Below are 15,818 nucleotides of genomic sequence, written 5' to 3' on the forward strand. Positions count from 1 at the left end.
ATCTGTTTTGTTTTTTGTGTGGAGGATGATATAATGATCATTTGAATGACGAAGGAAAAACATTACAAATAAAGGTAGTTTGCTGGCACTCTTCTTTCAGTGTCCTGAGTCTTAAATTTAAAGTGTATAACCTTGACAGTGCAACTTGTCCATCAATTAGAAGGTGAAATCTTAAAATTTGGTGTCTTCCGAATTTTATTTTATTTTTTTACTAGCTTTCTAAGTCTTGATATGAGAATGAGATGTTTGAAAACTAGGTTTTTTTTATTTATTTTTAATTTTAACTTATGTTCATTTATTTGACTCATTAAAAAGTGCATATCATTGAAGATAATTCTTAAACAAGTTCTAATTACTACCATTATGTTATCTTAGTTATTGCTATTACTCTATTATTGTTTTCTCATTATCATTGTCATTGTTATCCTTACAATTATTTAATATTTAAGAAACTTAATACTCTTTCAATTATCCATTAAAAATTATAAATTTTAGTGAGTTATAACACTACATTAGAAGAGACTTATTAAATAAGGCATCAAACCCATAAAATTTGTGACTTTCAATGAATTTTAACCGATAATAATAATAGTTGATTTAAATATAATTTTCATCCCTAACATTTTTAACATTTTAAAAATAATTTTTATCATCAACTACCATTAAAAAAATCTTACGTAGCAAACAACATACTTATTATATTTATTATATTTTACTTCATTATTATCACGTAGATAAGTTGATTTTAATTTTTTAAGACAATTTTAAAATGCAATTCATTGCATCCCTTACCCTCATGATCGCACTTCTCCACTTCGTTCTGAATCCAACATTGCAAAACCTAAACCTCCTAATCCAAACCCCAATCCTCCTGACGAGGAGCAACTTCTCACAATCCATGATCTCGACAACAACGTCACGTTCATCCTCAACAACTACTACCTCTACGAGGTCACTACCAATTGTTACCTCATAATGGAAAATTTTGACCTCAAGCTCAGCTACTCCTCCATTGTGCAGAGCTCATGTATCGCAAGAGTGTCAACCATTATGTTGACACCACTGGTAATGTCACCTCTTTCAAGGCTAAGAAAAACTGTGTCGGTTGGCTCAAGACCATCAAGATCATCCCCACCTATCGCAACCATCACAACAATGATGAGCAAGACACCTTATTAGAGAAGGAAGGCTAGTAGTCCAACTTTGTTACCAAAACAATCAGGGCACGAAGTTCCACAATCTGAAGAGAGTATACATGAAAAGTATGATGAAGTGACAATAGTGAAATATATTCTAAAATTTTGTTTAAAAAAATTTAAAATCAGTTTATTTACATTACAATGGTGAAGTGGAATATAAAGAATATAATATATATTTTGTTTGTTACATAGGATTCTTTTAAACGAAATTTGACGGTAAACCTATTTTTGACACTAGTGCAAAAATTTGATTTAAAATCGGAGTTTTAAGATCGGTTATAAGGTAACTGATCTTAAAAGTGACGCGGTGACAATTTTGTAAATAATATGAACACTTTTAAGATCGGATAAAATTTAACTGATCTTAAAAGGTATGTCTGACATAACTTTTAAGATCGGTTACAAAAGAACCGATCTTAAAAGGTTTATCAGACATCACTTTTCTTAAAAGTACTTTTAAGATCGGTTAAATTTTAACCGATCTTAAAAGTGCTACTTTTAAAATGGGTTATTTAAGAACCAATTTTAAAAGTACTACTTTTAAAATCGGTTATTTCAGAACCGATTTTGTATGTAGTATACAAAATCGGTTCATAAATAACCGATTTTAAAAGTATCGTCAGAAACCTTTTATATTTCCCTCCATTCTCATTCTCTTTAATCTTACCTTCCATTCATTTTTTTACTCTCTCGCGCTCTCATTTTCTAAAGTCTCCAATAAGGTAAATTTCGTTCTCGTTTTCGTTTTCGTCTTCTCATGCTCTTCTTGTGTCTCTTTTCGTTTTCTCATGCTCTTCTCTTGTCTCTATTTTCGTTGTAGGTTCATTTTGGGCAAATTACGAAACTGGAACGGGTCGTTCTACAAGGAGAACGGGTCGTTCTTCAGAGACTCATTTTAAAAAACCTGGAACGGCCCGTTCCAGATTAATTTTTTTTTTGCAGCCCGGACTTTTAAGATCGATTATAAAATAACCAATCTTAAAAGTTAACTTTTAAAATCGGTTATTTAACCGATTTTAAAAGTCTAACTTTCAAAATCAGCTCTTTTAAAATCGGTTACGGAACCGATTTTAAAAGTTAAAAATAATCGATTTTAAAAGTCTTTTTTCCACTAATGTGAAATGTTATAAAAGATTAGAAATAAAATAACAAAAAAAATTACAAAGACTAAAAGTGAAAGGTAATAAATTACAAGGACAAAAATTATATTTAAACCATGATAGTAATAATGAGTGTTAGATAAAGTGTTTCTAATTTTTCTCTTAATATTTTTACTACTACCCCCACAATCAATGTCACCACTCCTTCATTTCATTGTCATTAATATTACTATTAATTACTATCGTTATTATTATCATTATTAATTAATCATCATGTTTCATATGTACTCCTTCAATATTATCATTATTATCATAATTGTTGCGACTATTATTTTTGATTAATTACGACCATAAGTGTTAAAATGAAATTGAAATTCAATATAAAATTATCAAACTAATATTCTAAGGACAACTCAAACATAAGAATTGTAAATTCCAAACCAATTCCAACTCTAAATTACGATTCTATTTCATGTGCTAATTGAATCCATAGTTAAATTTGCTTATCAGTGTTTTTATTTAGAAATGAATATCTATTTCTCCCGAAATGGCTAAACATGTGTTTTTTTACGGTTCAAAAATATTACATTTCGGTTTCTCATAACAATTCTTACAAACCAAATTAAAAATGTCTTTTTTCCAACAAAATGTAAAGGTATATATTACATTTGGTTGTACCAAAAAAAAAAACATTGGTTTCTAGTTTCTACTTCCTCGTAACAATTCTCACAAAAGTGAAGTCCCCTTTCGCAACCAAGGAACGAGGAGCAAGTACTCCTTCAACTAGGGCAGCTTAGATTGAAAACCAAAGGAGGCTAAAGTTTTTAAGTTTTTAATCTTTGCACACACTCACCATTATATTTTTCTCTTTCTTGTCTTTTTCATTTTTTAAATATTTTTTTTCCTCCAAATGTCTACTTAAGAAAAAAAAACCCTTTTAATTACGAAAAATGCCATTGTAAGATTGCCTAAGTAGGAAAGGATTATGCAAATTAATGGTATTGAAGGGGTCAAGGCAAGCCACTTTTTGAGTTTTGTTTTATTAAAATGAGAAATAAAAAAGTTATTATGGTGGTGTGTGGGTCTACTTTGTTAGGGGTTGTGCCTTAGTTAGGGTACAACGCGTGCCTTTAAGTCTTGGTCTAGGTCTAGCCTTTATGCTTCCATGTCCTCCCTATCTTATCCCACCACAAACCCATTTTTATAACAATAAATTACTTCTCAATTCCATTCCATAATAATTACATGTGTTGTAAGTGAGATCGGATCGGGTTAATTTATTGATTTGAAAGAAGTATAAAATTAGTGTGTAAAAGAATAGATGAAAAACAAAATGAAACTGATAAAAATCGATCTAAAAAAATCTATTTAACCATTATTTTAAAAGAAATTATTTTATAAATTTTATTAAAATATTTTTATGATAAATAAATAAATATATTTAATAAAAATTATAAATTAAAATAATTATGTTATTTTAAATTTTTAATAGTTTTCTTATAAAGATATAATTTAGTTATTTATATTTATTTATAATTTTTATATCAAGATATTTTATATTAATTTAAGATTTTTCTACCCTAAATATGAAATTGTTAATATATATTTATATTTTATTAAAATTTAAACTTAATTATTATACTTAGACTTTTACATGAATTTTAAAAATAAAAATATATAAAATGATGTGTTATTTTAATTTTAATTCTTTAAAATTATGATATTATGCTTGTAAATATTATTTTATTTATTATTTAAAATTATCATTATTTTATTAATATCAGGGTTAAACCATTAAATTTTAACTGATTTGATAACAACAATGAAATAAGAAGAGAGGTCCAAAATAGGTAATATATATATATATATATATATATATATATATATATATATATATATATATATATATATATATATATGCAAAGAAATTTATTAATAAAGTGTAAGACACACTTTTCTATTTCTTAGCAAATCAACATGAGCACTAAACACTAAAAACTCATTCATAATCGATGAACATATTACTCTTAATTGATTAAATTATTTTTCTATATTAAAATTGTAATTTATTTTATTTAATCAATTAAATAAAAGTTTTATTTGATTACGTTTACTTTTGAAACTTTCAATCAATTACAAAAAAAAAATTGATAGAAAGTTTAAATTTTTATAATTTTATAATTGTTTATATACTTTATATTTATTTACCTAATTTAAATTTTTTATTTTAATTAATTTTTAATCTAATTTAATTTTACTTTCGAATTATTTACTTACTTTTAATTAGTTGTCTATTTTATTTCAAAATACTATTTATTTAGTTATATAAATTTTTATTTAATTGGTTAAAAGAAAATAATTAATAAAAATTCATTTTAGAAAATTTTAAGTTTTTATTTTTAATTATTTTATTTCTCTATTATCTTTTTTTATATACCTTATTACTCACCTATTTCTCTTTACCCAAACAACTAAATTTTTATTCTAATTCTACCTACTTATTTTTCTTTTCTCTAATTCTTGCACTCTATTTCTCACTTATTTCTTTCCTTTTTACTAAACACACCCTACATTTTAAGGTTTCTACTCATATATTAAGAATAACAATAAATGTATTACTTTTTGATATGAGAGGAATGTTAGCAACACATTCTTTAACACACTCACTCTTATTAGTTATAATTTATTTAAAGCTACAAAATCAAAAGGGAAAAACATTAATTAAATAGGGTGTGGATATACTAAAATTTGTATTTTCCATTAAATTTCAACCAATTAAAAAAAATGTGTTTAAAAGAACGTGTTAGAGAATGTATTACTAACATTCCAACTATGAGTAAACATAACCTTGATTTTGTGAATGATTATTGCATGAGACCATGGGTTGGAGACATACCATCCTTGATGAAGGGGATGGAAATTTTAGAGTTTGATTCACGAATGATGGTTTGATAACCACTAGACCAAGCTAAAGTCATGCCATGAATAATTGCCAAAAGTTTTGCATAAAGCACCGTGGAAAATCTATAAAACTCAAAAATTCGATAAGCCAATGTCTATCACAATCCCAAATAATACCTCCATATCTTAACAAGTTAGGGTCACCATGATAGCTTCCGTCAATATTAAGCTTTACCATATTAGTTGGAGGGATAACTGTTGACCAATTATGAAGACATGTTGCATTTAGTTTTGATGATTACAACTTGGGTGATAAGTGCAAATTATATCTTGTTATGTTTTTAAGCTTTGTTGCATGTTTGCTTTGTGCTTTTTAGTTAGTTTATCTTTGAATCTTCAAGAAAGAATTCAAGAATTGAATTGATCATCATCATCTTCATGAAGATATAGGCTAAGCTACACTATTTGATTCACCTATCTGAATTGTTTTGTACATCAGGTGAGTTCGTTCCTAAATCTCTATGTAACTAGTTTTCTTAAGTAGGTTTCTTAAAAAAAAAGGGAATCTTATAGTGGGGTGCTACAAGAGGAAACTTCTTGGGATTCAAGAAGTGCGTCTTTAATATTGTACGAGTAAATTGCATGTGGTAGTGTGATTGTAAATCTTTTGATATTAAAGATCAATGAAAAATCTCAATCTAATTGATTGGAAACTAGATGTAGGTCACAAGTAGATGTGGCTAAACTAATATAAATTTGTGGTGTATTTTTCTTTATCCGTACACTTATCTTTACATTCTTGTAAGTTTGATTATATGTTTAATGTTGTATGACATGAATCATGAACATTGCATATAGAACTATTAAAATATAAAATTGAATGTACAAGATATCTCAACACCATATCTTATATACAACCATATATCAATACACTTCATTGGAAAGTCAAAAAAAAAATTTAAACCAAGAAAATTCATAAATAAATTTTTTAATATTCAATTCACCCTCCCTCTTGGATAAGTCATTTTTTCTAACAGTAACCACCTTAATTATATGAGTTATTGCATGGGGATTTTTTGAATGAGTAAAAGTATTCACTTGGAACCAAACTAGGGTCTCCTTATCTTGAAAGATTGAAGTATTCATGGCCCTTCAAATGCCCCCAACAAGCAACCATAAACAAGGTCTCACAATTTTTGTCCCAAGCCTTATTATGAATCCATTGTACAATATTTGAATCAGTCAAATGCCTAGAAATGCCAAGCTAAAAAGCCCTCCAAACTCTTTTTGTTCTACCACACATGTACACCTGTAGGATATGCTAGAGGTCTTCTTGAAAGGTACCAAATATATGGCACTAAGGGTCAGGAGACATGTGTCTTATATGTCAAAAGGAATTAGAAGGAAGAGAGTAATGGGTAATAAGTCAAAGGAATAATTTAATGTTCTCCATGTAACAGCCTAATTTTCACTGGCCGTGGGCCCAATTCGTTGCCCGGAACGGGCCGTTTCAAAAGTGAAACGGGCCGTTCCAGAATAAAGAATTTTCCTAAAAAAACGTAGTTGAGAACGGGTCGTTTCGGTTGGAGAACGGGCCGTTCTGGTTTGGAGAACGAGCCGTTCTGGAAGTGGCACGGGCCGTTCTGCTAGAATTGAGAACGGGTCGTTCCGGTTTTGAAACGGGCCGTTCCAGTTGAGATTTTTGCGTAGTTCTGGGTTAGGTGAGGCAGATTCCTATAAATAGGAGGCCTCGCCTCTAATTTTCTCACATCTCTCATTCTCTCTTTCTATTCTCTTCTATTCTCTCTTCTTTCCCTCTTCTTCTCTCTGAAGACTAAGGGGCACTTAGAGGAGGAGACCAAGAGATCCTTGTTTTGGTTCAACTGCTGTTTATCCAGGTACGGGGGAAAATGGAATTATTTATATGTAGAGTTACATGAAGGAATTGGGTAGAGGAAGAATCCCTTAGGATTATGAGGAAAATTGCACAACAGTATTTGAAAAATATAATAATGGGTTTGCTGATCATTATTATGAAGAAAATGATTAATTAACCATTATTTCAAGGATAATAGTTGAATAGGATAATGATTAAAAAATAAAAATATAAATTTCTATTAAAAACATGTTTTAATGTTATATATTTTCGAATTTTTATCATATATTAATATTTTAATAAGATAATTTATTAATATATGATTATTGTACTTAAAGAGTAATAACTAGCAGAATTTATATAATAATATAAGTTTCTCCACCGTCATTATTCTTTATTCTCTTTGACTCTAAATGGATCTGATTATAAAATACATATATAGGTGTCTTGCCTAAGTTTACGTAGACAGTTTCATTTTAATGTTTATAATTTTTCTATTATATATTTGAGAATATATAATAAGAAGTTAAAAAAAAACTATTAGGGAAAAATATATTATAAACATAAAATCTTTTAAATCTTATATTAAAAAAATTAAATATTTTCGTGACATATATTTATAGATGCATAATAATAATAATAATAATAATAATAATAATAATAATAAAATATAGTAAAAACTTTTCTATAGTGCAGACCAAGAAGATTTGTGTACGGAATAATGTTTAGCAATAGATTTTGGTAGTATTTCAGAAAGTACACAAGTATGTATGATTTTCACCTCCAAAATGAAAGGAATATCTAACCAAAGTACCAAACAAACAAACAAAATAATGGGTATTTATGTTTATTAGGTATGACTTATTACTATCGTGCTGAGAGCAACTAATGACAAATAGAAACCCTTTTTTTATTTTTATGTCATAAACTTTGATTTTGACAAATTTCGATGACTCCCCCCAAATCCAATCACTTGGTGATTGGTACACAGATGTAGTTCTTTCTCGTATTACACAATAATTTCCCTAGAAAAGGACAACATGATCACATAGTTAATATAACATCATCCTCCAAGAAAATAGATAGTGATATCATTCAGATATTTTTAGTTTTTGTGACACAAGGCATGATTGAATCTCTCTGTGCTGTTTTGTTTAGGTGTTGTTCATTGTTAGGTCCATTATTAGTCATGTGGGTGCTTCACGTGGCCAACCTAGACACATCAATCAAGTTCCTAATATTATAATCTTAATTGCTTGAAGCTATCTAATTAATGCTATATATGTATTCAACTACCGAAGAAAAGGAGAATAGATTATTGATTTTTTATATTTTAATTTAGTGTGAAATATTTATCAGTTTTATTGTAGACTAATTTTTTTATTAAACTCTTCAATTTTTTTAGTGAAAATTTTTATTTCAATCATATTTTTTTACTCAAAATTTAAATTTAAGACTGTATTTAAATAAAATGAATTTAGTGGACGAATGATAATAAAGGTTTGATATAAATTAAGATATATATCAAATGAACATGTTGAAAGAATCATATGACATCAGCTATAGCGTCGAACTGGAAAAAATCGACCCTACATTAATTTATTTGTTGTGATTTCATTTTAAATTTATTCGTCAAACATTTTTAAGTGTCTAATTACTTATTAAATCAATTTTTTTTAGCTTTTTATCCCAAATCATATGATCTCACGTTGTGCATGAGTTTGGAAGAGAAATCTCTGACCTCTTCACTTCAGGCGTGAGTCTAACTGTTTACGGTGGAATTAAGTTTTATGGGCTCTTTTTATTTAGACTAGCACGAAAAACGTTTCAATTTAGATATGTGATGTTTCTGAATTTTAGTCTTATAAAACGAGAAGAGGAGTAGTAGGAAGATTTAGTGATTACTTGTTTCTAAAGATTCTTCAATAATTAACAAGCAATAATTTCCAGACATATAAATGTAAAGATGAACAGGATGAATAATTGAGATATTTGCAATACAAATCATGGTTCAACTTACATAACGTTCCAGAATTACAATGCTGAAGTAATACAACTACGTGGGTTTAAACGAGATAAACTAAGAAAACTACGCTAATTCTACTCCTAAAAAGCAAAGAAAAGTGGTCAAGAAATTGATACCCAGCAGATGCGTGCACGAAAGCCATATGCGCAGGCAGAGAGTGCTTACAGAAATGTGAGTATGAAATTTCCGACCTCTTGAAAGTACATATTTTTTCGTGTTTATAGAGTCAAATGAAGGTGATTAATTTTAGTGCATGTGCGTCATGGAAAGGTAACTGCCATCCACTATGCCCAATAGGTGGTTTTAGAATGTAACCGCTCGTTCCACTCTTTTTCTTTTCACTTCGATCCATTTTCCGTTAACCGTTATGAGATAACTACTCACTACTTGGAAACCTTCAGTAATTTCCATCTTTCGAGCACTTCTCGGTTTGATTCGACTCATTTTTTCGACTGTATTTTGAATACGGACAGCTTGAGCTTTTGATACTTCCTGAAACTCCTGAATGTGCTTTTCGAGTTACCTGGTCTTCGAGTGATCCTAACAAATGCCCCCCTAGGAATTCAATCTTGATGCACATACTACCCAGAGAGATTTGAATTCCTATCGAGAGTTATTTTTGAATCCTCATCGAATGGCTTCAAATAGTGACTTTATATTTCTTCGATGAAAACCTATCTCGATCCTTAAATTTCAGAGTATTGGAACCTTGAAAAAACAAAAAGTGGACTCGGGCAGCACCAAAACTGTAAGTAAACTTGCCTCAGTATTCTGTTATTTGTTATTTCGAGTATCAGCATGGAAACCAACTTGACTATAAAGATGTGTCTTCCCATCTTAGGTTTCGACCACAAAAAAGCCAGATAAAGGGAAGGGAAAACTAGTGATCCCTTCTTCCAAGAAAACTCAAAAGCCTTCCAGTGAGAAACTTCTTAAGGATGCGATGAAGTCGGTTCCCAAGGTATTTTTATTTTGATTTCGATCACCTTTCCTTCTTTCTTGATTTTTCTAAGATATTTGCTCATCATAGGACGTCGAAATCATCCACATTGACTCTTCTCGAGAAATGTCGAGAGATATACCTCTTGTTCCTGGGGCATCTCAACATGTTCATCTTTTCACCAGCCTTCATTTTTGTTAACTTTAATCTTTTCTTCTAATCCCCTCCATTTTTGTAGTTGGGACTTGGATCAAGCCCTCCTAGAACCAACCTTCAAAGTCGAAGTCGAGCAGATGGTCGAAGACTTGCTTGCCTTCTCTGACCTTCCTCTTGCAATCCATATCGAGCTACAAGAGTTTACTCAGTCTTATACTCTTGCCTCAGATCTTCGATCGAAGTGGGCTACCACTTTCCAGGAAGTGGCTCAGATTGAAGTTGAAAGCGAGGGAGATCGTGCTAAACTCGAAGAGCTCCGCGAAGATCTAATCTCCATTCAGAAAGCTACTGAGGAGATGATCCTTGTTTTAAAGAAGTTACAACAGGAAGAAGTAGATTGCACAGCGTCCATTGAAGCCTTGCAGCATGAGTTGAATACTCTTCGCTCGAAACAGGCCGCTTTGAAGATTCAAAGTCAAGACGTTGTGCAACGTCAGAAGAACTTAAAAGAAGAAGGCAAGGTTATCTCTTCGAGACTGGCCAAAACTTTGGAGCACAAGAAACATCTGGAGAGTCAATGTGTTGCTCGAAGGCAAAGCTTGGATGAGGCTTATAAGGCTTTTAAAGATTTCAAGTCCAAGTTTTGTAATAATTAGATTTTTCAATCTTGATTTTTTTAATTTCTCTTTGGCTTGTAATGAACAACTATTTAACATTCTGCTCTCTCATGAAAGTGTTTCAAATATTTTCCATTTATAACTTTGTTCACATTTGAATCGATTTCTTTAATCACGTATGCATTTTTCGAATATGCTTGCTCGATTATAAAGGGACCTTCCCAATTAGGAGACCACTTCCCAAAGTGTCGAGATTTTTGATTCATGGGAAGAATCACTTTTAACACCAAGTCACCAACTCGAAAACTATGTGCTTTGACTCTCTTATTGTATGATTTCTCGACTCTTTCCTTTTGTTGAACAAGGTTTTGCAATGCAATCAATCTTTCTTCCTCTAAAGAAACCAATTCATCATACATTAAATTCCAATAATCCTCCATAGGTAACTCATTTTGTTTCTGTATAAGAATTGATTGCAAATTAATATCTATAGGAAGAATAGCCTCGTGCCCATACACCAGTTTTATAAGGAGTAGTCTTCGTGGCATCTCTAGGTGAATTCCTATAAGCCCATAGTATTTGGACATCGAAAAGTAGTTTTCGATACATCATTATCTGCAATATCAATTTGGTTATATCCAGAATAACCATCAAGCAAAGTCATAATTTCATTACCTACAGCAGCGTCTATCATAGTTTCAGCAATGGGCATAGGATACTCATCCTTGGGCGTTGCCATGTTGAGATCTCGAAAGTCAATACAAACTCTGAGTTTCCTGTTTTTCTTTATAACCGGCACTATATTCGAGATCCAGTCAGGGTATCTCGAAGTTCTGATGAACTTTGCCTTCAGCAATCTCTCAATTTCCCCTTGATTTTCTCGATTAATTCAGGAGCAAATCTTCGAGGACTTTGCTTCACGGGTTTCTTTCCTGGGATCATGGGTAGCCTATGCTCCACCAATTCTCGATCTAGTCCTGGCATTTCATCATAATCCCATGCAAAGCAATCTTTGTATTCATGCAACATTCGAATTACCTCCTCTTTCAGCTCCCCTTGCAAGAACTTGCTAATATAAGTGACTCGCTTATTCTCGACGGTTCCCAGATTAACCTCTTCGAGAGGATCTTGGGATTCTAACTTATGTTCTTCATTAGCGGCCCTTTCGAACCCCAAGGGTGAATCATCGAAAATACAATCCAGTTTGAGTTCTAGTTCTTGCTCTTTACCTTCTTTTGTCTTCTCGACCTCTAGGTCTGTTTTTTCTTTTTGCTTTTCATTTTTATCTGAGACTCCGTCCCTTTGATTTTCTGTTTTTTTTTTTCTTCATTCTTCTTTTCGATTTCGAAGTCTTTTCCCTTTCTCTTTTGTTTTTCTTTCTTTATTGACTCGAAATCCGTCTCCTCTTTCTTTTTTTTGTTTTTCTTCGGCCAAAATGGCCGTGCTAACCTCATTGTCAAACTGATCTTTCTCGGCCAAGTTGGCCGTTTGATCGGCCACGTAGGCCGTTTGATCGGCCACGTAGGCCGCTATTCGAGCTAAGAAGCTCGAGTAAGGATTTCCTTCCTTCATTCATCCAGTGGAGCCGAATCCTTTTCGGCTCGAATCACAAATCCCTTTTTCACATCCCAGCAAAAGGTTTTCTTGATTCCTTCCTCTTCGTCCATCACACCAGAATTGTAAGCCTCGAAAGGCTTGGTCTTCGCAAAGGCCGTTAGTTGCTGGTCAGCAAAATACATCCCAACCTCGTACGTTTTCTGATCGGCCTCGAGGACCTCTAACCCTTCATCATCATTCCAGAAGAAAATCTTCTGATGCACTGTCGAAGGAACGGCCCCTACTCCATGGATCCACTCTCGACCTAACAGAACATTGAAGTTTGCCTTAGAGGGCGCCACTATAAACATAGTAGTCCTCTTCACACTCCCAATCTGCACATCGAGCAGAATCATACCTTCAGGGTTTGAAGACTTGCCTGCATAATCAGAAATCATTATATTGTGAGGTTTCAGATCAGTCAAAGATTTCCCAAACCTCTTCAACATGGTTTTAGGCAGGATGTTCACAGCTGCACCCCCATCGACCAAGACCTTATTCACTTCTTGCCCTTCGATCATCAAGGTCAGCAATAGGGGCTTAAGGTGCCCTTTCATTTCCTCCGTGGGAGAATCGAACACAGCAGAATTGAACTTGGGGACAACCCTCGAGATCTGATTCACCCATATAACCTTGGACTCATAATTAGGGTCCTCAAAATAATCCTCTCGATGGATATCCTCTTGTTCATTCACGGCCTCCATGGCCCCAGCATACTCAGTTGGCAAAATGGACACTATTCCACAAATATCCTCTAGAGAATCCTCAAATCCGCTCTCGAAGCAGTCTGTGATCATATCTTCATCATCCTCTAAGAACTTCTCAGAGGATTCCCCTTTTCGGGGTACAGGAATCGAAAAATGATTTCCCTTAATACCTTCAAAAGTAGCTTTCCTCATCCTTTGCTGTCTCCTCCACTGAGTCTTAGTCAGGTTGTTGAAAGGTTGTCGAAAACCGCGCCCATACCCTCCGGTATTAACTCGACTAGGCCCTGTTATGGAGTTTGGCATCCTCCCGGGCACTCCTTGCATCGGGTGAGCAGTATGACTCATGACCTGTTTTCCTCGACCCATACCTCCCATCATCATTGGCCTAGGTGGTGCGTTCCATTTCCCCACAGGCACATTTGCGTTCAGCACGTAAGTATTGCCGAACCTCGAGGAATTATACATCTCCATTTTTTCCACTGGAGCATTGTATTGAGGCATATGAACTTGCCTCATGGTCAATCCTGCCTTCGACCCTTCATATATTTTAGTCCTTTCACGCAGCTTCTCAGCTTTGTAGCTTTTCAGCATCTCCGACTCCTCGAAGGCCTTGGCAGCAGCCTTGTCAAAGACGGCACTGCATCGAGGACACAACATGACTTCCTTGTCTGCTTCTTTCTTCTTAGATAAGAAGTCGACCAAACTATCTCCTTCCTTTGGGTAAATGGGTTCCTGCTCCTTGGCAAAATCCTCCATTAACTCTTCGAGTTTCTCATCAGAGATAGGCTCGATGTTTTCATCCTCTTCCACAGTAACATCCACCATGTTGACCCCCATAGAGACTGGTTCGGCATATCCAGTATGAGCAGCGAATGGGTCTGTGTCAACTTTCATGTCTTTTCCTTCGAATGCAAGACGACCATCAGTAATCGCCTTTTCGATCAAATCCCTGAAACGTACACAATTATTAGTCCAGTGGCCATACATGTTATGGTATTTACAGAACTTCTTTCCTTTTCTTTGCTCGAATGGTGGAATCTTGTGATTTTCTGGAAGAATAATTTGCTTATCTTTTAATAAGATGTCAAATATTTTTTCTGCTTTGGTTATATCGAAACTGTATTTCTTATTCGAATTCCCTTCCATATTACCCCCTGGTTTTAGCATTTGACACTGGTACGTAGGTTCGGGACGTAGTTCTGCTAAATTAATCTCAAAATCTTCACTCGAAACTTCACAATTAGAATCTTCACTAAAATCAGACTTTTCTAAATACGCTACTTTCTCTTTTCGAACAAATTTGTCAAATTTTCTCAACCTTTCTTTTTCCCATTTAATTTGTTCGATCCTTCTCACCTTCTCAGCAAGTTGGGCCATGTCCCTCAATTGTTCATTTACTAATTTCTTGCGTATCGAAAAATCTAATCCTGTTGCTGCAATTCTAACTAATTCATGTTCAGGTATATTAGTATAGCATCGAGATTTCAATTGCCTGAACCTATTTAAATAGTCATCTAACTTTTCATTATTTTGTCTTTTAAAGTTCATTAGATCGACTATACTAACCTTCATTTCTTCTCTAAAGAAATGCTCATGGAAACTACCCTCTAACTGTACCCAAGTATGTATCGAATTAGGAGGCAAAGTGGTAAACCATGTAAAAGCATGCTTGGTTAATGAACTAGGGAAATATTTCATTTTCAAATATTCATTATTTGCTAAATTCCCACATTCAACCCCGTACCTAGCTATATGTTCCACTGTTGACTCAGTTAATTCTCCCGCGAATTTCGAGAATTTTGGGACTTTTACTCCACGGGGTAGTTCTACCTGTGTGATATAATCAGGGAAGGCTGACACAAAATATGGACGTTCATTTCGACCTATATCGAATCCATGTTTATTGAGTATCCTCTCTACCATTTGGTCTAAGTCATCCTGTGGGTTTCTATTAGGTCGAACTACGTTCTGGTGAAAATTCTCATGCCCCCCATGATTTTCCATCTCATTCAAATTTCCACTCATGGCTCTCGAAGGTGACCCCTCACCTAATTTATCTCCAATTTTATTTATCAATTCATATAGAGGAGTCATAATATTATGCATTTGTGTTGACAGCAAATTGACCATGTCATGATTACTGTGGTCCATTTGTTGTCGAAGAGCCATCATGGCTTGGTTACTAATACCCGTAGGTATATAACTCCCTGGTCGAATCAAAAAACCCTCCTGACTTGTTCCTATATGCTGATACGGGTCTTGCATAACAAAACCCATGCCATTCGGCCCAGGATTATAACCATGTGGGGATACATGCATTTGTGAATTGGGTCCTATTAGCGGTATTGGCATTTCGACATGCACAGGTTGGGTATTTCGCCAATTCTGTGGCATACCCCAGGGATACTCCCTAGTGACATTCGCTAGTTCCTGAGTAACATTTGTTTGCCTAGCTGTGTTTTCGAGTAACACAGGGGATGAAGACGTTGCCCCCCTGGTTACATTAGTCACATTATCAGGATTAGAATTTGCTTGTTCTACATCTACGTGATTATTGTTGTTAGTGCCTGTTTCTCTATTAGACGTAGACATTGTTCTTCCACTCCTAAGTCTCATGCAACATACATACCCAAAACTAGTCCAATTATGTTAGATTTAAACAGTCCCACTGGGCGTGCCAATTTGTTTACGGTGGAATTA

Source organism: Cajanus cajan, chromosome 1 (genome assembly GCF_000230855.2).
Source record: "Cajanus cajan strain Asha chromosome 1, NIPB_CcT2T_4, whole genome shotgun sequence".
In the NCBI taxonomy this organism is placed as follows: Eukaryota; Viridiplantae; Streptophyta; class Magnoliopsida; order Fabales; family Fabaceae; genus Cajanus; species Cajanus cajan.